The sequence below is a fragment of the Chiloscyllium plagiosum genome, unplaced genomic scaffold, assembly GCF_037043375.1.
Source record: "Chiloscyllium plagiosum isolate Xiang-an unplaced genomic scaffold, Cpla_swu_hap1 HiC_scaffold_13, whole genome shotgun sequence".
NCBI lineage: Eukaryota > Metazoa > Chordata > Chondrichthyes > Orectolobiformes > Hemiscylliidae > Chiloscyllium > Chiloscyllium plagiosum.
In genome coordinates, this window is record NW_028270151.1 from 50,684,580 (window position 1) to 50,706,769 (window position 22,190).

The 22,190-nt window shown below is 41.1% G+C and overlaps 1 protein-coding gene across 9 annotated transcripts in view; it reads right to left on the minus strand.

Annotated features, from left to right (window-relative positions):
• Positions 1-22,190, minus strand: part of naaladl2 (N-acetylated alpha-linked acidic dipeptidase like 2) — a 1,006,049-nt gene that overhangs the window by 716,740 nt on the left and 267,119 nt on the right. For 7 of the 9 annotated variants that reach the window (XM_043702223.2, XM_087993582.1, XM_087993583.1 and 4 more), the window contains one exon: positions 19,665-19,715. The exons of the other annotated variants lie outside the window; for them this stretch is intronic. The gene's annotated coding sequence lies outside the window, so the exon portion shown is untranslated. The remainder of the gene's footprint in view (positions 1-19,664; positions 19,716-22,190) is intronic. 9 annotated transcript variants of the gene reach the window in all.

The window sequence follows — 22,190 nt, forward strand, 5'->3', positions numbered from 1 at the left end:
TTTTGAGATCTTTAACTGCGTGAAGAGCTCCATCTTGATAGCATCCGAGCGGGTTGGGATATCTGGTCGGCATGGATGGGTTGGACTGAAGGGTCTGTTTCCATGCTGTACATCTCTATGACTCTATGACCCAGGATGCTTCTCAGTGTAACGGAAGTGGAAGGAGACTTTGGTTTTGTGTGTCTTTTCTTCCCTTCATTCACTTTCTCCATTAAATTCTATAAGTGTAAGTTGAAGATGCTGCCTTTTAGCATATGATTTCTTCAAGCACTTCATTTTTTCCAAATGAGAATATTTGATGTCAAATGAGAGCCACACAATTTTTAGCAGCATTGAAAACAAATGCAATGTCAACATTTTCTGGTGATTATTTCAAGTACTTCATCCTACAAGGCCCAGTGGGCATAACAGAAAGAACCAATACAAAACACATTGATAGTTGATTGTTAGTTTAGAATAGATTCCCTACAGTATGGAAACAGGCCCTTCGGCCCAACAAGTCCACAACGACATTCCGAAGAGTAACCCACCCAGACCCATTCCACATATTCACCCAAAATTATGGGCAATTTATCATGACCAATTCACCTAACCTACACATCTTTGGATTGTGGGAGGAAACCGGAATACCCGGAGGAAACCCATGCAGACACAGGGAGAATGTGCAAACTCCACACAGGCAGTCACCCGAGGCTGGAATTGAACCTGGAATTCTGGTGCTGTGAGGCAGCAGTGCTAACCACTGTACCACCATGCTGCCCCAATGCAGCAGTCTCCCTGGCGGGGAGATGTCACTTCTCTCAAATGTTGGTCTATTCAATTTTATTTGCATAAATTCAATGGACTGAACATTACCCAAAATTGGCTGTGTCGGTTTTGATGAGTTTCATGGAGCCTGAGTGAACTACTTCACATACTTTTGCAACTTGACTCATCGCTATGCACCACATCTCTAGGGGGCTATCTTGCCTCTCACCAGAAGCAGAAGTACTTGCCACTTCTGGGACTTTCCAGCATTCCAAGCACCAGAGCTCATTTTAAAACCCAGCCATGTACCAGATCAAAGGTTGCCAGCCTGGAGTTTCCCTTCACAGTGAGAGTAGAGTGAGGGGAAGAAAAACAAGATGCTTCTTAGGGTACAGAGGTGGCATGGCTGTGAAGTAAGTGCAGATTTGTCAAACGTGCAGCTATTTAAGAACCAAGCTACACAAGTTACCAATCCTTAGTGTCATCGCATCTCAAAATTCTGTTTGAGAATGTGCTCTTCCCCCAATGCCAAGTGCAACCCAATATCCTCTCACTGTTCAAAGTGGGACCATTACATACTAGAAAGCCTTAAAAATGCAGGAAAATAGAAGGAAATCATAACTTACTTCTGGAACAGAGAGGAGCTGCTTGCCTTTCAAGCAGCAACCATCTGATAGTCAATAAGTGATTACTGCAGTTAACTCAATCTACTGGAACTGGGTGTCAATTAAGTCTGAGTTTCTTGTGTCTGATTGTGCACTACTCTATCACACTCTGTAATGTCCTGATTTTCTTCCTCTGAAGAATGCTCCCACTCTCCTAACTCTGGAATTCATCATATTTCACTTTGCTCCAATTGGGCTGAGCGCAGCATACCAGGATCTCATAGGATGTTCTGTCTGGAGTGTACCACAAGGTGTCATGTCCACCCCCCACCCACTCAGTGTCAGTCAAAGGATTCTGTAACAGAGTCATCAGCCATAGTTACAGAGCATAGCCCTCATCTCCCACTAACCAACCTTGAAAGGCATCTCCATCATTAAATTAAACAGTAACATGAGAGTGCTCAGTGATGTAGGTATCATGGCAGCTTTGAGGATATTCGGCACAGAATTCGAAAATGCAGTAGAGATGATCACAGATGACTTGTACATTGGTGGAATAGAATCCTTTTCTGTGCATGAAGTCAGCTGTGTCAGGTGTTCTCAATAATGTGCGAACAGTCCCATTGTGCCTTGTACTTGGGGACAGCCAGCTATGTTGGCAAAGCCTATTGCCTGGATGCAGCACTGACCTTGCCATGGGGAAATGAGACAAAGTGGTGTGATTTGGTACAAATTGCATTGGAAATAGTTTGTTACAATTGTGGCTTGGGAGTTGAGAGATTTCACACAGGTTCCTAGTAGATCCTCGGAAGCAAACAATTGCATAAACATTTAGCGCGGGTGTCTTCTTGGGATGACAGGGATAGGTTGTCTACTGACCACTTCAGGTCACCCTTCAGCAGTTGGCATAGCTCAGACAGGATGTCTTGGGACACCCATCTGTGATGATATTGTGCCTCACTCTTCTTAAAGAAATGACATAGAAAATAGCCTCCTATTCTAGGCCTCCTACATCTTCTCCACTGCCTAACGGAACCTTCAGCTGCGAAGTCTTCATGTGGAGGCTGCTCAGCAGCTGCTGAAAGTTGCTGCTAGTCCTGGGCTTTGCTAATGCATCTGTTCTTCCTCCATTTCTTTTATCTTCATCACACCACAGCAAAAGCAGTGATAACCCCCTGCTGAACTGGTGTGGTGAATCTCAAAAACAAAACAGATCAAAATACAACTGGAGCAACTACTAATTAATCTCCTTGTGGAGCATGTTTAGTATGAGTTCCCTTGGTGACAGGAAATGGTCTGCCCAGGGAGAACTCAACATCTGAGCCCCTTAAAAAGCAAACCCAGGGTTCTTGTGGCATAATGATAGTATCCCTGCCCCTGGACCGAGAGACCGGGGTTCAAGTCCTACCTGCTCTAGAACTGTGTAATAACATCTCTGAACAGATTGATGAGGAAAGAATTTAGAAAGCAGACCAAAATGGTCGTATTATGGTGCAGTATTAATGTCCCTACCCCTGGACCGAGAGATCTGGGTTCAAGTCCCACCTGCTTTAGACGTGTGTAATAACATCTCTGAACAGGTTGATTAGGAAACAATAAAGCAGAACTATTGAAGGGGGTCATACCAATTGTCTGCCCCTCTTGCATGGTTATGTTTGTGTCCAGGTGTTCTTGGAGAGAGAGCATGCGACGTCCATCAATTTTTGTCACACTGTTTGAAAGTTAGTTGGAGAATCAGACTTCCTGTCTTTTTTTATTGACATTGAGAATCGTCTTTTACTGCCTTCACCATATTGTCCCAATTGACTAGACCTTGCCCACAGTGTTCAGGGGCTGGGAAAATTCCACCCATCAAACCTGTGAGCAGAACTTAATGAAAGGTACCCTGTTCCCGATGATGGAACTGGAATAAGATACCACTTCAGCCCTTAAGTCAGGATTTGATTTGTTTGAAAACTTAAATAGCCAGTACCGAGCACATGAAAGTCGTGCAAATGTATGGAAACATTAAGTTTCCATTGGAAAATTATAGTTCACTAGGTCTTCTTCTGAAGTCATACTAGACTCAAAACTTTAACTCTGCTTCTCTCTTCACAGATGCTGCCAGATCTATCAAGTTTCTCCAGAACTTTCTGTCTTTAAGATTTCCAGCTTCCATATATTTTGAGTGGCTTGTTCTGCCATTTCAATGGGCACTTCAGGAGTCAACCACATTGCTGTGGATTTGGAGTTAAGAGCAAGGACAGCAGGTTTCCTTCCATGAAGGGCAGTGAACCAGTGGATCTCCACAGCATTAGTTCAGTAACAAAGCTATTATGATATAATTCCCCTTTAATTCATTCTTGTCATTTAAACATCTAAAGTTCTCTACTGAGCAATATCTTTTAGTGAGAGCATGCTTCCACAAAATGTTTGAATAAAGACTGAACAAGATATTCACCATATTTATGCAATGATTGTCAGATGAAAAATGATGGAAAAATCTGCAGGCTTGAAGGCTGGGCATTGGGGCTAATCAGGTAGCTCTTTCAAAAAACTAGCACAGGTACAAGGAGGAAGTAAAAGAAAAAGAGCAGATGCTGGAACAAGAGCAGGAAAAACTCAGCAGGTCTGGTCACATCTGTGGACAGAAAACACGAGTGATTCAAGTGAGACGAGTGATTCTTGTTCAAGTGGAGAAGTACTTCCTTTTGTGATGTAAAATTCCATGTGCAGAGTCACAAATATTGCCTCTCTAGTAATGCTCATCTTTAACACAATACAGAGAGGAAGATTTCAGATGAAGGCATTATGATCAAGTTTCCTCTAATATCTGCCAAATGTTCAGTTCAAAGGAGATGAAAAGGTGGTCTTTGCATTACTGTAAGGTTTTTGGGGCTGTCCAAAGCACAAGTGTAGAGATGATGATGGTCCTGAGCATACTACAGCCACAGGCAAAACAGCTAATAAGCAAGAGCGAACATTCCCTGCTTTGTCATTTATTTTGATTGAACTTGATCAGCCTCTGTTCAACTTGTGGATTGACAGAAAAGAAAAATTTGAGGTACACAACTTCTTAACGGTTGTATATGGTGAATAAAAACCAGAAGGATTCTCTCAACCTGTAGCCATGGTTGAATAACAACATGAGTTTCTAATGCAAGACCATAATGGCGGTGGAATTTTGATTTGGCACCAGTAATACAATGCATTTGTAAACTTAATTTCATGCCTGGTTTTAAATAACTGAGTTTTCCATCACTTCTTCACTATTGCAGTGAAGTTGTGGTTCTTCAAAGATTAAGAAACATTTGAAGACCCTACCCTTGCTCCACTAAAATGCAGAAGAATGTAAAAGACACTCTTGTATCAAGGCATCTGAAACGATTATGTCAGTACTCAAATTGATTCAGTACATAAGACCATAAGGCATAGGAGTGAAAGTAAGGTCATGCGACCCATCGAGTCCACTCCGTCATTTAATCATGGCTGATGGCATTTCAACTCCATTTATCCACATTCTCCCCGTAGCCCTTAAATTCTTGATCTCACAAGGAATTATCAATCTCTGCCTTGAAGACATTTAACATCCCGGTCTCCACTGCACTCTGTGGCAACGAATTCCACAGGCCCACCACTCTCTGGCTGAAGAAATGTCTCCTCATTTCCGTTCTAAATCGATCCCCTCTAATTCTAAGGCTTTGCCCATGGGTCCTAGTCTCCCCACTTAACGGAAATAAATTCCCAGCGTCCACCCTTTCTAAGCCATAAATTATCTTCTAAGTTTCTATTAGATCTCCCCAGGATCCTCAACTGTTCATCAAACATTAGGCCTTCCAGTCCAGGGATCATCCGTGTGAATCTTCACTGGACACGCTCCAGTGCCAGTATGTCCTTCCTGAGGTGTGGGGCCCAAAATTGGACACAGTATTCTAAATGAAGCCTAAATAGAGCTTTATAAAGTCTCAAAAGCACATTGCTGCTTTTATATTCCAACCCTCTTGGGATAAATGACAACATTACATTTGATTTCTTAACCACGAACTCAACCTGCAAGTCAACCTTTAGAGAATCCTGTACTAGCACTCCCAGATCCCTTTGTACTTTGGCTTTATGAATTTTCTCACCGTTTAGAAAATAGTCCATGCCCGTATTCTTTTTCCCAAAGTACAAGACCTCACATTTGCTCACATTGAATTTCATCAGCTATTTCTTGGACCATTCTCCTAAACTGTCTAAATCTTTCTGTAGCCTCCCCACCTCCTCAGTACTACCTGCCTGTCCACCTAACTTCACCAGAATGCCCCCAGTCCCTTCGTCCAGACCACTAATACATAAAGTAGCTGCGGCCCCAACACTAAACCCTGAGGGACATTACTTGTCACCAGCTGCCATTCCGAAAAAGAACCTTTTATCTCAACTCTCTGCCTTCTGTCCGACAGCCAATCCTCAATCCATGCCTCAAAACATGATTTACATGTTTTTCACCTGTCACCCTATCCACTCTAACTTTCCAGCACCCTAATCTCACAGTTACCTCATGTACTTAGTGGTTGACAGCAGCTGTCAAGGTAGTCTGTGGTTCAGGGCCTTTAAATTCCAGAATGCACCACGTGACTGCTGTGAGAGAGGGTATGTGCTTTTCCTCTCAGACAGTTCGGCACTCCAAGAGACCTGTCATAATGGAGTAGACTCCACAGTTTTTGATGGAGTCCTGATTGGATCTCCTGTCAGAAATGCAGAGCTCTCTGCTGTTGTCAAAAAAATTAAGGGACAGAGTTGCAATCTGTGTGACATTGCCATTCCTCAGAAAATCTGGACCATTATGTTTTTAAGTTTTATCCAGTGGCATTGGATCCCACAACTTGTGACTCTATAGTGAGTGTGCTGTAACTATGGTGAATTTGTTATATATACTGAGTCACCATTGATTTTATCATTTGTGTTTTGCCACTTTTTTGTTGTGAACAAATGGAAAGTCATTTGAGATTTTAGGTTCTCTTTTGCAGATTCTTGGAGTGATAATGTAATATTTTGGTTCTGTAATTTACTGAAAACACACCATTAAATAAATCTTGTCTCACACTTTAAGTAATTAAAGAAATAGTTCAGCTCAAGGAAGTGGAAAATTCTCTTCTCTGAAATTAATTACAGACGTAATCAATGTCACCTTTTCTCTTACAGCTAATGTGTAATTAAAGGAATGCTGAATTTTGTCTGAATAAGCATACAATGGTGACACTTCAGCTGAATTGCATTAAAATATCACAAATAAAGCTTCAATCTCTCTTCTTCCTCCCACTAAAAGCTGCCTCCCACCACTACCAAAATTAGAATTAATGCTCTCTCGCATTTTAAATGTAAATTGTTAGAAGCGGGACCAATATGTTAATCCTCTTGGTAATTTTATTGATTCAAATCACAGTAAAAGGATTGAATTCCAAATATAGTTTTCAGGTATCAGATTGGAATTAACTGTAAACAACACTGCCAATAAGCAGAAATGAGATGACAGCTGGGAATATATATTCTTAAATTATGTATGTCTAAATAGTATGCTTGGAAAAACATAGAATACATCCTAGAGCTGGGTTCATCAATATTCTGTGATGTATACTTGTACTTTGCAAACTCAACAGACATAAATGGTTTTCCAACACAGCTGACTCCCTCTGAAGTCTTGTCACCAAATTTAATTGACCTTTTCACAATAACCTCCTATGTTTGCTTCTTGCTGACTCAGCAATGGTTCTTTTTTAAAATGCTTCAAACGAGGTGGTATTAACTGCATGAGATAGCAAGCTGTTACCTGAAAATAACTTAATTGATTTATTTTTCAGCTGCTTTTCTTTCTTCCCTCCTTCACCTTGAGTCCTTGCTTGTAGTTTCATGGTGCTGGTTAGCCTTTAATACTTTGTCTAAGTGGTTATTATTAGTGTATAACGCTTATGATAAATGATAGCAGTCTAGATGAGTACAGGAGATGTAAAAGGAAGATGTGCATTTATATAGTACCATCCACAGCCACAACAGTTGAGGAATTGTTGTCGTAATGCAGAAAGCACTGCAGATAATTTGTGTATAATCCCACTTCCACAAAGAACAATGTAATGATGACCAGATAATTTGTAAATTGTAAATTTTTGTAACGCTGATTGAAAGACAACAATGTTAGTCAAGATACCAGAAATAACTCTGCTGCTTTTTCACAAAACATCGTGCTGAGAAGGTAGATAGGTCCTCAGTTTAACTGAAAGATGACACCTTTAAAAGTACAGTACCCCTTGAATACTTGAATACCAGCCATGATTGTTGTGTTGACACCCTGGAATGGGAATCACAGCCAGGATTTTAATCTAATTTTCAACTAGCATGCACATACTTCGAACAGGGTATGTTCTCTTCTCTTACTTAGAGAAGTGGAACAATGTTTAGTGCCTCATTACACCAAAATAAATTTTATCGATACGTACAGCTTAATCCTACCTTTAAGCCTGTTGAGTTAGCAGGAAAACACTTTCTTTTTGTTCTTCTGAACTCCTTATTTAAACTTGCAACATGTTTTTTACCTTTTACTTCGTAAATGCACATGTAACGCCACTGATAATGAATTGATGTCTCAATTAGTTGCTGCACTTTATTAATATCCTATCTAGGTTTGTTTCAACGTGTGTTGATTCTACAGAGGAGATGTAAATAATCAATGGTTGCTGGCGAAACACCAGGCTTTGTTGATTTAGTCACCCAGTCATTGGTAGTTACTGCAAATAAAAAATCTGGAAAATCTCTCTCTTACAGATGTTCTGCAAAATGTTGCATATTGTGATTATACATCTGATTAGCATTTATGAAAAATATGATTTGAGTGTCACGTAGCTTCCATCTATATTCATCAATCAAAATAAGGTTGGCTATTGTCGATGCTACAATAATGTTGATGCTTAAATGCAAGTGTCATTACGTGATGTGGGGATTGGGGATCTACGTTTGGGTGCGACTGACCCGGGAGCCCTGCATGATTAGATTAGATTAGATTACTTACAGTGTGGAAACAGGCCCTTCGGCCCAACAAGTCCACACCGACCCGCCGAAGCGCACCCACCCAGACCCATTCCCCTACATTTACCCCTGCACCTAACACTACAGGCAATTTAGCGTGGCCAATTCACCTAACCTGCACATTTTTTTTGGAGTGTGGGAGGAAACTGGAGCACCCGGGGGAAACCCACGCAGACACGGGGAGAATGTGCAAACTCCACACAGTCGGTCGCCTGAGGCGGGAATTGAACCCGGGTCTCTGGCGCTGTGAGGCAGCAGTGCTAACCACTGTGCCACCGTGCCGCCCACACGTGTTGCCTGCCTGATGCAAGAGTGCAGGACATCTCCGACCAGCATGAAAGGATATTGGAGCGGGAGGGAGAAGATCCAGTTGTTGTGGTCCACGTTGGTACTAACAACATAGGCAAGGCTAGGAAAGAGGAGCTGTTTGGGGAGTATCAAGCACTAGGAGGGAAATAGAAGAACAGGTCCTCGAGGGTCATAATCTCTGGATTACTGCCCTAGCCATGTGCTAATTGGCCTCGGGATAAGAAAATTAGGGAAGTAAACACGTGGCTAAGAGATTGGTGTTGGAAAGAGGGATTCCATTTCATGGGACATTGGCATCAGTTTTGGAACCGGGGGGATCTGTACCGATGGGATGGTCTCCACCTGAACCAATCTGGAACCACTGTTCTGGCAAAAAGGATAAATAGGGTGGTCACTAGGACTTGAAACGTATGAGTCAGCGGGAAGGGAAAGGGAAACAGGGAGTATGGAGTCAAGTAGAAAGATAAGCAGCAGGTTAGCAGGTGTGCAGGGTTTAAGTTCAAGGCAGACGAGGAATGAAGCAAAAAGGAAGGATGACTTAGGACATATTACTGGAGATATTGGAAATCATGAGGATAAGAAAATTAGCATTAAGGCACTTTACCTGAATGCTCATAGTATTCATAACAAAGTAGATGAATTAATGGCACAAATCATCGTGAATGATTATGATATGGTAGGCATCACAGAGATGTGGTTGCAGGGGGTTTAGTACTGGATTTACAACTTATTGAAAAGATAGGGAGGTGGGCAAAGGGGGCAGGGTTGCCTTGTTAGTTAAGAATGAAATTAAAATCTGTGGCACTGAATGAAATATGGTGAGATGATGTGGAGTCTGTGTGGGTGGAGTTGAGGAACCACAAAGACAAAAAAACCATTATGCACAGACCTCCCAGGACCAGCGGGCACAAGATGTAACAGGAGATAGATAGGGCATGTCAGAAAGGCAAGGTCACTGTGATCATGGAGGACTTCAATATGCAAACAGACTGGGTGAAAAATGTTGCCGTCGATCCAAAGAAAGGGAATTCATGGAATGCTTACAGGATGGCTTTTTGGAACCCACAAGGGAGCAGGCTATTCTGAACTTAGTGCTATGTAATAAGCCAGGCTTTGCAAAAGATCTTAAAGTAAGGGAACACTTCGGAGGCAGCAATCATAATATGGTAGAGTTCGGTTTGCAGTTTGAAAGAGAGAAGGCACAATCAGATGTAATGGTGTTACAGTTAAACAAAGGTAATTACAGGGGCATGAGAGAGGAACTGCCGAAAATCGACTGGAAGCAGAGCCTAGTGGGGAAGACAGTAGAGCAACAATGGCAGGAGTTTCTGTGTGTAATTGAGGACACAGTACAGAGGTTCATCTGAAAGAAAAGAAAGATTATCCGGGGGGGATTAGACAGCCATGGCTGACAAAGGAAGTCAGGAAATGTATCAAAGAAAAAGAGAGAGCCTATAAAGCCTGGGAGATCAGAAGATTGGGAAGACTACAAAAAACAAAGAGGATAACAAAGAGGAAAATAAGGAATATGAAGGTAAGCTAGCCAGCAATATTAGAAATTATAGTAAAGGTTTATTTCAATACATAAGAAACAAGTGAGAGGCAAAAGTAGATATTGGGCTGCTCCAAATTGTTGCTGGAAAGCTAGTGCTGGGAGATAATGAAATAGCTGATTGTAACTTACAAGATAATTCATGGGTTAGAAAGGGTGGACGCTAAGTGGGGGTAAGTGGCGTTGAAATGCCCATCAGCCATGATTGAATGGCAGAGTGGACTCGATGGGCAGAATGGCCTTACTTCCCCTCCTATTTCTTATTATCTTATGGTCATATATCATTGATGTATGTATGTGTAATTTAAACTGGGTGGAAGAAATGGGATAAGGGCAGGGAATAGAGACTGTGTTGGACCACAGGAGGGAGGCAGATCAAGTCTGAGTGGAAGAATGGTGGGAGGGGCAAATCCCAGGGAGGTGGAGGTAGATCGGGTCCAGAGTGGGCAAAGGGGACTGAGGCAATGGGAGATTGAGTCTGAAGCAGGGGAAAGTGGGGGATGGGGATGCATGTCACATTCTGGAGATGAGGTTCCAGGAAAGTGAAGGGGGACATTGCCCAGAATGGGTGCTGGAGGTTTCAGGTCTTGGGAAGTGAAGGGAGATCAGGTCCAGGGGTTGAGAGGAGTCGAATTCAGAATGAATGCAGGAGCAGTGGGTGTGGAGCGTGTGGATGCTGGTGGTGAAGGAGGACTGGATCTGCAGCACAGGCCCAAAGCAGTTGAAGTGGAAGTGGATTCACAATAAGAGAAAAGGGAATCATTCAGACATAAAAGGGATTCAGATCTGAATCCAGAAAAAAAGGGAGTTGAATCTGGAGTGACAGAAGGGTGGGTTGTCCCCGTGGAGTGAAGGCAGGTCAGATCTGGAACAGATGAAATGTACCAATACTGCCTTAGTTTCTGGGCGAGAGCAGTTAGTGCATAACCACAGCAAGCAAAAGAGACATACCATCTATTGTAGACAGAAGTGTCGGGGGAAGCCAGAGAAATCATCATTTATTCTTTACATTTCAATTGGATACCTGTAGGGAATCTAATTAATCATTCCACACTAATATTGCTAAGGAACAGATGACAGCAAATGCAATGAATGTCATGTTTTAATTTTTGCATTAACTGTAATATGTTTAGATGATTTTTTCCCCCCCAATGTCACTCCAAGCATATTTATTCCTCAGAGCTGAAAATGTGTTGCTGGAAAAGCGCAGCAGGTCAGGCAGCATCCAGGGAACAGGAGAATCGACGTTTCGGGCATAAGCCCTTCTTCAGGAATGAGGAAAGTTTGTCCAGCAGGCTAAGATAAAAGGTAGGGAGGAGGGACTTGGGGGAGGGGCGTCGAAAACGTGATAGGTGGAAAGAGGTCAAGGTGAGGGTGATAGGTCAGACTGGGGTGGGGGCGGAGAGGTCAGGAAGAAGATTGCAGGTTAGGAAGACGGTGCTGAATTCAATGGATTTGACTGAGACAAGGTGGGGGGAGGGCAAATGAGGAAACTGGTGAAATCCGAGTTCATCCCTTGTGGTTGGAGGGTTCCTAGGCGGAAGATGAGGCGCTCTTCCTCCAACCGTCGTGTTGTTGTGGTCTGGCGATGGAGGAGTCCAAAGACCTGCATATCCTTGGTGGAGTGGGAGGGGGAGTTGAAGTGTTGAACCACAGGGTGGTTGGGTTGGTTGGTCCGGGTGTCCCAGAGGTGTTCTCTGAAACGCTCCGCAAGTAGGCAGCCTGTCTCCCCAATATAGAGGAGGCCACATCGGGTGCAAAGGATGCAATAGATGATGTGTGTGGAGGTGCAGGTGAAGCTGTGGCGGATATGTAAGTTTCCTTTGGGGCCTTGGAGGTAGGTGAGAGGGGAGATGTGGGCGCAAGTCTTGCACCTCCTGCGGTTGCAGGGGAAGGTGCCGGGAGTGGAGGTTGGGTTGGTGGGGGGTGTGGAGCTGATGAGGGAGTCACGGAGGGAGTGGTCTTTAGGGTCGGGGAGGGAAATATATCCTTAGTGGTGGGGTCCGTTTGGAGATGGCGGAAATGACGGCGGATGATATGCTGTACATGGAGATTGGTGGGATGGTAGGTGAGGACCAGTGGGGTTCTGTCCTGGTGGCGGTTGGAGGGGCGGGGCTCAAGAACGGAGGAGCGGGAAGTGGAAGAGATGCGGTGGAGGGCATCGTCGACCAGGTCGGGGGGGGGAATTGCAGTCCTTGAAGAAGGAGGCCATCTGGGATGTGCGTTTTTGGAACTGGTCCTCCTGGGAGCAGATGCGGCGGAGACGAAGGAATTGGGAGAATGGGATGGCGTTTTTACAGGGGACAGGGTGGGAGGAGGTGTAGTCCAGGTCGCTGTGGGAGTTGGTCGGTTTGTAGTCGATGTCCATGTTGATTTGGTCGCCCGAGATAGAAATAGAAAGGTCGAGGAAGGGGAGGGAGGAATCTGAGACTGTCCAGGTGAATTTGAGGTTGGGGTGGAAGGTGTTGGTGAAGTGGATGAACTGTTCAACCTCCTCGTGGGAGCACGAGGCGGCGCCGATACAGTCATCGATGTAGCGGAGGAAAAGGTGGGGGGTGGGGCCAGTGTAATTGCGGAAGATGGACTGTTCCACATATCCTACGAAGAGGCCAGCATAGCTGGGGCCGATGTGGGTGCCCATGGCTACTCCTTTCGTTTGGAGGAAGTGGGAGGATTGGAAAGAGAAGTTGTTCAAGGTGAGGACCAGTTCAGTCAGTCAAAGGAGGGTGTCAGTGGAAGGGTACTGGTCGGTACGGCGGGAAAGGAAGAAGCGGAGGGCTTTGAGTCCTTCGTGATGGGGGATGGAGGTGTACAGGGACTGGATGTCCATGGTGAAAATAAGGCTTTGAGGACTGGGGAAGCGAAAATCATGGAGCAGGTGGAGGGCATGGGTGGTGTCCCGAACGTAGGTGGGGAGTTCTTGGACTAAGGGGGACAGGACCGTGTCAAGGTATCTGGAGATGAGTTCGGTGGGGCAGGAGCAAACCAACATTCCTCAACCAACATGACAAGAAGTCTGCTCTTGATCACATTGCAGTTTAGGAGTTTGCTTCGACACATTTTTTTAAAACACTGACTACATTTGGTTGTAAATTGCTTTGAGATATCACGTGGTTATGAAAATCACAATAAGCTCAATTTTTTTAAACATGTTTACATTTTAAAATTAGGGACTGCTGCTTTAAGACAGATTGTTTCTCTTAACACATTGTGCTACAGAAGGGGCAGAGGGATGGGAATTTGCCTGGATATTTTTAAGGCAAAGGTAGATTGACTTTCGTTAGGAAAATAACTCAAAGGAGTAGATGGGAATGTTGAATTGGAAACAGATCAGATCAGCCCTGATTTTACTAATAGGATTATGTTGCAAATTCATATTTCTGTATATATATTTATGTTGCTCTCCATCTGCCACCTCCTTGCCTACTCCTTTTATCTATTTGCTTTCCTTTGCACAGTCCATGCCCTCGACACAAGAATTCTCATATTTAGCTTTGTATGATCAATAAAACTGGATTGATTTCAATCAAACCCTTCATCAAAGTTACTAATTTAGATTGTGAGGAGCTGGGTCATTCAAGTGGCATCCCATTAGAAATATTCAACCATTGTGAAAATGATTTGTCTATTCTTATTCTGTTTTCTGTTATTTGTCCTAAGTAGTGGGAATGAACAGGGACTACTAGAAAACCAGTTATAGAGTCATAGAATTATACAGCACAGAAATAGATCATTTGGTCCAACTCGTCCACACGGACCAGATAGCCTAATCTGACCGAGTATCATTTGCCTCTCCCAACCCTTCCTATTTATATACCCAGATGCCTTTTAAATGCTGTAATTGTACCCGTTTCCACCACTTCTTCTGGCAGTTCCTTCCATGGACCACCTTCTGTACAAAAATGTTATCCCTTAGGTTCTTTTTGAATCTTTTCCCTCTCACTGTAAATCTGTGCACTCTCATTTTGGACACTTCAACCACGGAAAAAACCCTTGCTATTCACCTTATCAATGCCCGCCATGATTTTGTGAACTTCTATAAAGTTACCCCTCAGTGTCCAATGCTCCAGGGTAAAACACCCCAGCCTATTCAGCCTCTCCAAACCCTCCAGTTCCGTAAATTGTTTCTGCAACCTCTCAAGTTTAACAACATCTGTTCGATAGAAGAGTGACCAGAATTGTACAGAGTATTCTAAAAGGAGCCTCACCCATATCCTGTACAGCCACAACGTAACATCCCAATTTCTATATGCAATGTTATGACCAATGAAAGCAACCACACCAAGTGCCTTCTTCACTACCCTGTCCGACTGTGACTCCATTTTCAAGGAACTCTGCATCTGCACCCCTAGGTCTCTTTGTGCAGCAACACTCCCCAGGGCCTTACCATTAAGGGTATAAGTCCTGCCCTGATTTGCCTTACCAAAATGCAACACCTCACATTTATCTAAATTATAGTTGCCAAAAATATTTTCAGGCACACACTGCTCAAGTTACAAATAGGAACAAATGTAGGTCAATTGAAAATTCTACACTCCAGTATCCACATCAAACATTTACCACTAATGGGAGAATAAAATATTGTGCATAGTTGAATTCCAAAATAAAATAAAAATTATTCATAGAGTCATACAGCAGGGAAACAGGCCCTTTGGTCCAACTTGTCTAGGGTGACCAAGTTTCCCAAATTAAAATATTTCCATTGGCCTATGTTTGGCCCATATCTCTCTGAATCTTGCCTGTTATTGTACCTGTTCAAATGTATTTTAAATATTGTAAATGTATCAACATCTACCACTTTGTAATGATCCTTTGGCTTTAAGAGATATATTTTGTCTTTTTTGTTTAATGAAGAGAAGTTGAGACAGAGGTCCCGACTGTTCTGTTCCAAGCCAATAAAGTAAACAGTTTGTGAAACCCTGGGTTTTTTTCAAGTTGGAAAAATAGAGGCAGCATGAAGGGGTGGGGTCAAGCTCCCACAGAACCAGAATTTTATTTTAGCTTTCAGTAGCTATTGATACAGTATTTGGACACTGTTTTAAATCTCTCCATATTATGAGAAAATGTTTCAGTTCTCTCTCTCTCTCACACACAAAAGTTTATCTTTACGTTCTTTCCTCCTAGGCAGGAGAATTGCATGTCAGACAATCCATTTTACTGAATTTTTCATTGGCAAGGGTGTATTTATGCAATGTTACTATACTGGAACAGTTGCTGTTTACTTGTTAAATAAACTATTGGAAAACCTGGCAGAATAATTCTCTCTTTAATTTGTATTTTAACTATAGTGTAGAATATAATGTGCTTTGCTTCAAGCCTGGTTCAACCAAATGAATTGCTTCAGGAGCACAACACGTTTAAAAATAAGAAAACTTTGGGGTTTAGGCTACCTTTTCAATATATTTTAAGGGGTTAGTCTGTTCCATAACAATTTCTTCAGGCAGTTCATTTTGTTCAAATTATCATGAAACATGATAAACCTGAAACACAAACTTTGTTTTTCTCTCCACAGATGCTGCCAGACCTGCTGAGAATTCCCAGCTTTCCCTGTTTTCATGTCAAACAGTGATTGGGTCAGTTCTATTTAAATGAAAGCCTGCTGTACTTTGTCCCAACAAAGTTTCTTGAGGCCCAATCTCAGGAAATATCTAATTGCACCAGTGTAGTAATTTCTATTTTCCAACTCAAACATCATTAGGCCTATCTGAATAACCAAACAGTTTTATTCTAAACGTGGGCATAGTAACACTGGATTCAGTCTGACCAAACACAATTCAAATTGAAATGAGCAGCCAGGCTGACATTTTCATCCTATCAGGCTAAAGTGAGGACTGCAGATGCTGGAGAGGAGAGTCGAGAGTGCGGTGCTGCAAAAGCATAGCAGGTAAGGCATCAAAAGCTCCTGATTAAGGCTTTTGCCTGAAACGTCGATTCTCCTGTTCCTCGGATGCTCCCTGACCTATGTTTTTCTAGCACCACACTCTCGACTCTTTTCATCCTTTCAGCCTGGCTAAATTTAAGTCAGTGTTCCAGAACAGCATAGCACATTTCCAACCCACAGTGTCAGCCACCTTCAATAAAGTCATTTTTTTAAAAAATACCTTTCATGGCAACACTGCAAATTAATAAATCCAATATTACTGCAAAATGGTTAAGGTACATTTAACCATGTTAGTTTGAATGTCTTAGGTGACAAGTCCTAATAATATGTTTTTATTTCTATTGCTGCTGCAGAGAATTCAACAGGAATAGACTTGTTCAAAGAGCAAGAAATATGTAAATAACTTGTGAGCAGAAGACATGGATTTAATTTCTTCAGAGTTCACCAATAATAGGTTTGGCTGGTGCAATACATCATTGTTCAAAGGGAAGTTTTTTTTTAAACTGCAGTGTCTTTGCTTATAGCCTTTGATTTCTAAATATATGTCTTTGAGGTTATAACTCTACATTCCTCATCTCTTTTAACAAATTATTTTTAAAACTGGAAAGCATTTAAGTATGAATCCTTTGAGAAGGAAATCACATAAATACTTTTACGTGATTTTCTGAATGCTCTCACATTTTATCAGTAGACAAAATAATCTTTGTCAATAATTATACAATATACGTGTTGAAATTATTTTTGTGGAAGTAAGAATTATAGATGAAGAAAGTGCCAAAATTCAAAGTACAAAAGATCAGTGTTTAAAAATAAGGCATATTAGGAAGGCTTAGTTTCTTTTAAATAAAGACCTGGCAAACTCTTCGTAATAAGCACATTCATCACTGTGAAAATGTGACCAGCAGGTACACATATTATTCCAGAAAAACAGATTTTCCAAAACCTTCCAATATTAAAAGTATAGTTCTGTTATTTCATTTATGCAAATGAAACTATGTTTAAACTTCAGATTTTAAATTTCCATATTTAAAAGGTGTTTTGTAATAGATAAAAGCAGCATTTAAATGAAATTGATCAGTTTAAAACAAAATTTACCTCTAGTACAAAATGTTCAGCTTACAGAGACTTTCTTTTTGAGACACTTTAACGTCAGTCATGATTGGTATACTCAAAGTGATTTGGTGTCAATTACAGATTGGTGGAAAGTGGGAACTCCTGCTCCTCCACTGCTGATTTTCTGAAATCCCCTCCCCCACTGACACAGTATTTTAACACGTCAGGCCTAATAATGTAAGCTTCCTTCACCTTTTCATCATGTGTATTTATGTATGTACATTTGGCAGTAATCCATATTGATACCATGTATAGTATCTCTTTAAATCTGATAGAGTGTAAGATATGCATATCAAATATGGCAACATGCAATGTAATATATAATACAATAAAATCCATATGCACTAACCTGAAATAAAGTAGTACTTACTACATCACAGTTTTGCGAAGCTTACAATATTACTCATTGGGCATTCTGTTGAAATCCATTTCAAACCAGAACTAGACTCTTTTCCAAGTCAAAAGTAAACCAGTGTTTTAGAATTTACTTATATAAACACTGGAATCAGACCTAACCACATATATACAAAAGCGCATGCGAGAGACTGAACTAGAGGATCAATAATTATACAATATGCGCATTCAGGGCCATTCGCTTAGTATAATCAGATGTAGCTAATTAATAACTCTGAAAATAGGGTGTCAAACATTGCAGAACAATTTGTGCTACAAATTTTGGACCTGGTTTTTAAAATTCTTTAATAGGATCAGTGTGTCACTAACAAGGTAGCATTTGTTGCCGAGCCAGAACTGCTCCTCTGAAAGTGAAAGTGAGCCTTCTATTTGAAATGCTGCAGCCCATGTGGTGCAGGTAAACCTCAATGGTGTTAGGGAGGGGCTGCCAGGATTATGATCTAGCCACAGTAAAGGGATGGTATTTTCAACTCAGGATGCTGTGATGCTTGTAGAGGACTGTTCAGGTGACAGCATTCCAATGCTGCCCTTAATTGTCCTTCTCAGTGATAGAGGCCACAACTTTGGAAGATGCTGCAGTGCCTTTGCGTATATGGTGCACAGTGTGCCGACATGCATAAGTATTGAAGGCTCCTCTATCCTGAAAGACGGTGAGATTCTTAAGAGCTGTTTGAAATACATTTAGTCAACAGCATTGCTAAATGTATTTCATTGCTAAATGCCCCAAGATCAACATCTCAGAAGTTACCTTTGACCAAAAACTTACCTGAACCAAAATGTAAAGACCAGTGGTTAAAAGAGCAGGTTAGAGACTGAGAATTCTACAACAAATTGTTATGGATTCTAACTGATGTAATTAGTAGACAAGTAAGATCCCAGACTGAAATAGGGCTTGGTAGGTTATATTTAGTTTTTTTGTTTACTTAATGAGGTTCTCTTAAACTAAAACACAAACATGTAATGTTGCGCATTCGTTTTCTGTAACAGTAAAACAAGTTTAAAATCAACAGAAAAGATGTAATAAAATAAATCAAGCTATTTACACTTAACATTTTTTTTAATAGAATCTCTAAAATGTGGAAACAGCCCTTCGGCCCAACAAGTCCACACTGACCGTCCCAAGAGTAATCCACCCTGCCCCATTTCCCTACCCTGTATTTACCACTGACCGATGCACCTAACCTACATATCCCTGAACACTGTGGGCAATTTAGCATTGCCAATTCACCTAACCTGCACATCTTTAGACTGTGGGAGGAAACCGGAGCACCCGGAGGAAACCCACACAGGCACGGGGAGAATGTGCAAACTCCACACAGACAGTCGCCCGAGGCGGGAATCAAACCCGGGTCCCTGGCAATCGTCAGAATATGATCCTATCTATCCCACCACCATCACCTTTCAGCACTCAAATACCAAAGGGCATTCACTTCTCTGTCACGTCAAGACCTTTCACTTTGCCAATTCTTCCAATTTCTAGTCTTAAGAGTTTGTTGGCCTATTCCTTATTTAGTCACATAACGGAGTTTAGACTTTATTAACTGTCAGTGACCCCCTTCAGGGTTCTAACCAAGCATTTCTAGTCTGGAACTTTCAACTGAAATTATTTACATGTGGTAACCCATTTCCTAACAGTTCTAAGCTATCTCCTTTCTTCTGAAGAAACTTGTACCTCTACAAACTGAAAAAAAACAAAAGCTTTTCATGCTTTTGAATTTCCCTGAAGCAAAGAAAAAAACTCTTGATTCTTTTAAACAGAAAGCAAGTGAATACTCCTCAATATTTTTATTCTGTTTGGATTGTGCAACTCTCTCAATGCAAACAAATCTGTTTTGTGACCCCAGGGGCTCCCTTTCTCATATTGGTTTCAAAAAAATTCTGGCTCCAGAAATACTGACAATGTAATCATTAAATTCCCTAAAACATAGTCAAAATACCACATGTCACAAAGAAAAAAATCTAAACTCTAAAATAAATTATATAAAAATATATAGAAATCACATACCTTACATTCCACAAGTAATTCACTGCTTTACTCCTCACTATTGGTCCACATCTATAAGGTAAAAGTCAGAACTGAAAGGGAATACTTAAATACGAACAATAAAAAACTAAAAAACTAAATCAACAAGGTAAGCAGCATCTGCATAGAGAAACAGAGTTAATGTTTCAGGTTGTGATTTTCCATCATTTTTACTAAAAGAATCACGTAGCATCTTTGACACTGAACTGTGAAAGTGCTTGGCATCCAGTAAAGTATAGTCACTACTTAAGATGATTCAATTTGTTACACTACGTGTCACGCAATATGCACACAGCATAAGACCCACAAAAGTAATGTGCAGCACAACCAGATAAGCCACTTTGATAATGTTGTTTGACAATCATTAGCCAAGATATAACAATTCCTTCCATGGAATATTTTCTACCACCTACTGGAGCTTGGATTTCAGATCTCAACTAAAAGACTGCAACGCCAACCATGCAGCAATCCCTCAGTATGAAACTGAAGTGTCAATAGAGGTCATGTGCTCAAAAGTCTGGTGTGGGATTTGATGTTCTGACTCAAAAGGAGTGCACCATTCAATTCAAGGTTGACACTCAAAAAGTGAAGTCGACGGCTGAGATATTATATTGCTACATAATTTATTGTGCTGATTATGATTTTGATTCTGTTGTCCTAATAATAATTATGCTTTTTTTACTTTAGTTATTTAGCCTCATGGTAGGTTATATTATTAAAAGATGATGCATTTATATATGTATTAACATATCTACGATGTGAATTGCTCTTTAATGTCTAGAGTAAAATATTAAATGACACTGCACTCTGCTGTAACCTGGACCTCCGATGCAGAGAACTGACTTGATTAACAATCAACTAGGGTAAACCTGAAGCAATTTAACAATATTAGACATAAGTGATGCGATAAAATCCATCTTTCTTTTGTACTATGTAAGCCAACAAGCTGCAAAAATTGTAACATTTAGGGAACATCGTGTTCTAATATTAGTTGCATTTGATTCTGACTAGCAATTGGGACAGCACAAATTGCAAGGTTTTCAATACATCACTCAAAACTCTTCAAGGGTCACTGAAGAGCAATTCAAAACGTTAGTCAGTATAGTAGTATGATAGTTAGAGAGAGGGAGTGAGGAATCAAACAAAGGATTAAGCTTCAAACAAAAAGTACTGCTGCTATCAATGCTACAGAGAAGGTGACAGAAGGCCATAAAGCTCTGGTTGTTAGAAGTTGTTCCAGGAACTGTTTGATCGTTTCCAACAGTTTGGACACAGAAAAAGTCCTGGGAGCAAGTCTGTTCAACTAACTACTTGGGCTCGGGCTCAGGAAAAGATCTGGGACCACCTGGGGACTCGGATGAAGCCAATAAGCCATTAATAGCTCAGTGCAGCAGAGTGGGATTTAAAAAAAAAGCCACAAGCAATATTTGGTGCAGTTGAGCAAAGATGACAGGTCAGAAAAAAATTAGGGCCAGCACAAAAATTGTGAAGCTGGCTGTGAAAAAGTAATGTTGTGTCTTTGAGTAGAGTTTCCAGAAACCAGTAGACTATAGTTCCAGGAAATGAGAGCAAACCACTATAATGTGAGCAGTCATTAAGGCAATACATGACATGGTGCTCTTCAGCGGAATTTCAAAGCCAGATCTTTGAAAATGGGATTCCTTGTGAAGTTTTAATTAGAATTAGTGAACCAGTGTTACTAACAGTTGGGGGATTGCTGAGAAATCAGATCTGTCTTGACTGAATTTCCTATTTAGTGTGCTCAGTGGTATTTTCAGCCACAGACTTCTGTCACCTTTACACAATTCATTTTAACACTGGATATTAAAATAAGAATTGAATATATAGTTTTTTTTTATTCATTTGCAGGACATAGATGTCACTGGCTGGCCAGCATGTATTGCTCGTCACTAACTGCCCTTGAGAAGGTGCTGGTGAGCTTCCTTCTTTATTTATATAATATATTTTTATTAAGAAAAAATAGATTTTTAAATATTATAACAAATGCAAAACAATGCAATTCAAAACAGTACAAAAATAATACAAAACTAAACCCCAAATAATAAAAAAAATTCCCCAACCCACCCTCCTATACAAATGTATAAACATATATAGAGAAGTATAAAATTTAAAAAAATCTAAACTAGCTATTTAACTAACTAAATAAATACCTAACAACAAACAAATAAATAGTAATAACTCAGCCCAGCCAAACAAAACACTCATACATTCACAGTTCCTCCTCCCTGGATACTGGACTCATGAAACACAATCGTTACGGCTATATAAAAGCCCTTGTTAGTGTGGCAGATAAATCTGTGTCCAGGTATTTCAAAAAGGGTTGCCATGTCTTGTAAAAATTCTCAGTTTTGTGGTGTACCATATTTGTGAGAAAATCCAGGGCTATATGCTCCATAACAATCTTCCGCCAACCCGACAGGCCTGGGGGGTTTTCTGATATCCAACCTAGCAAGATATTGTTCCTTGCACAGAATGTAAGAATATTGA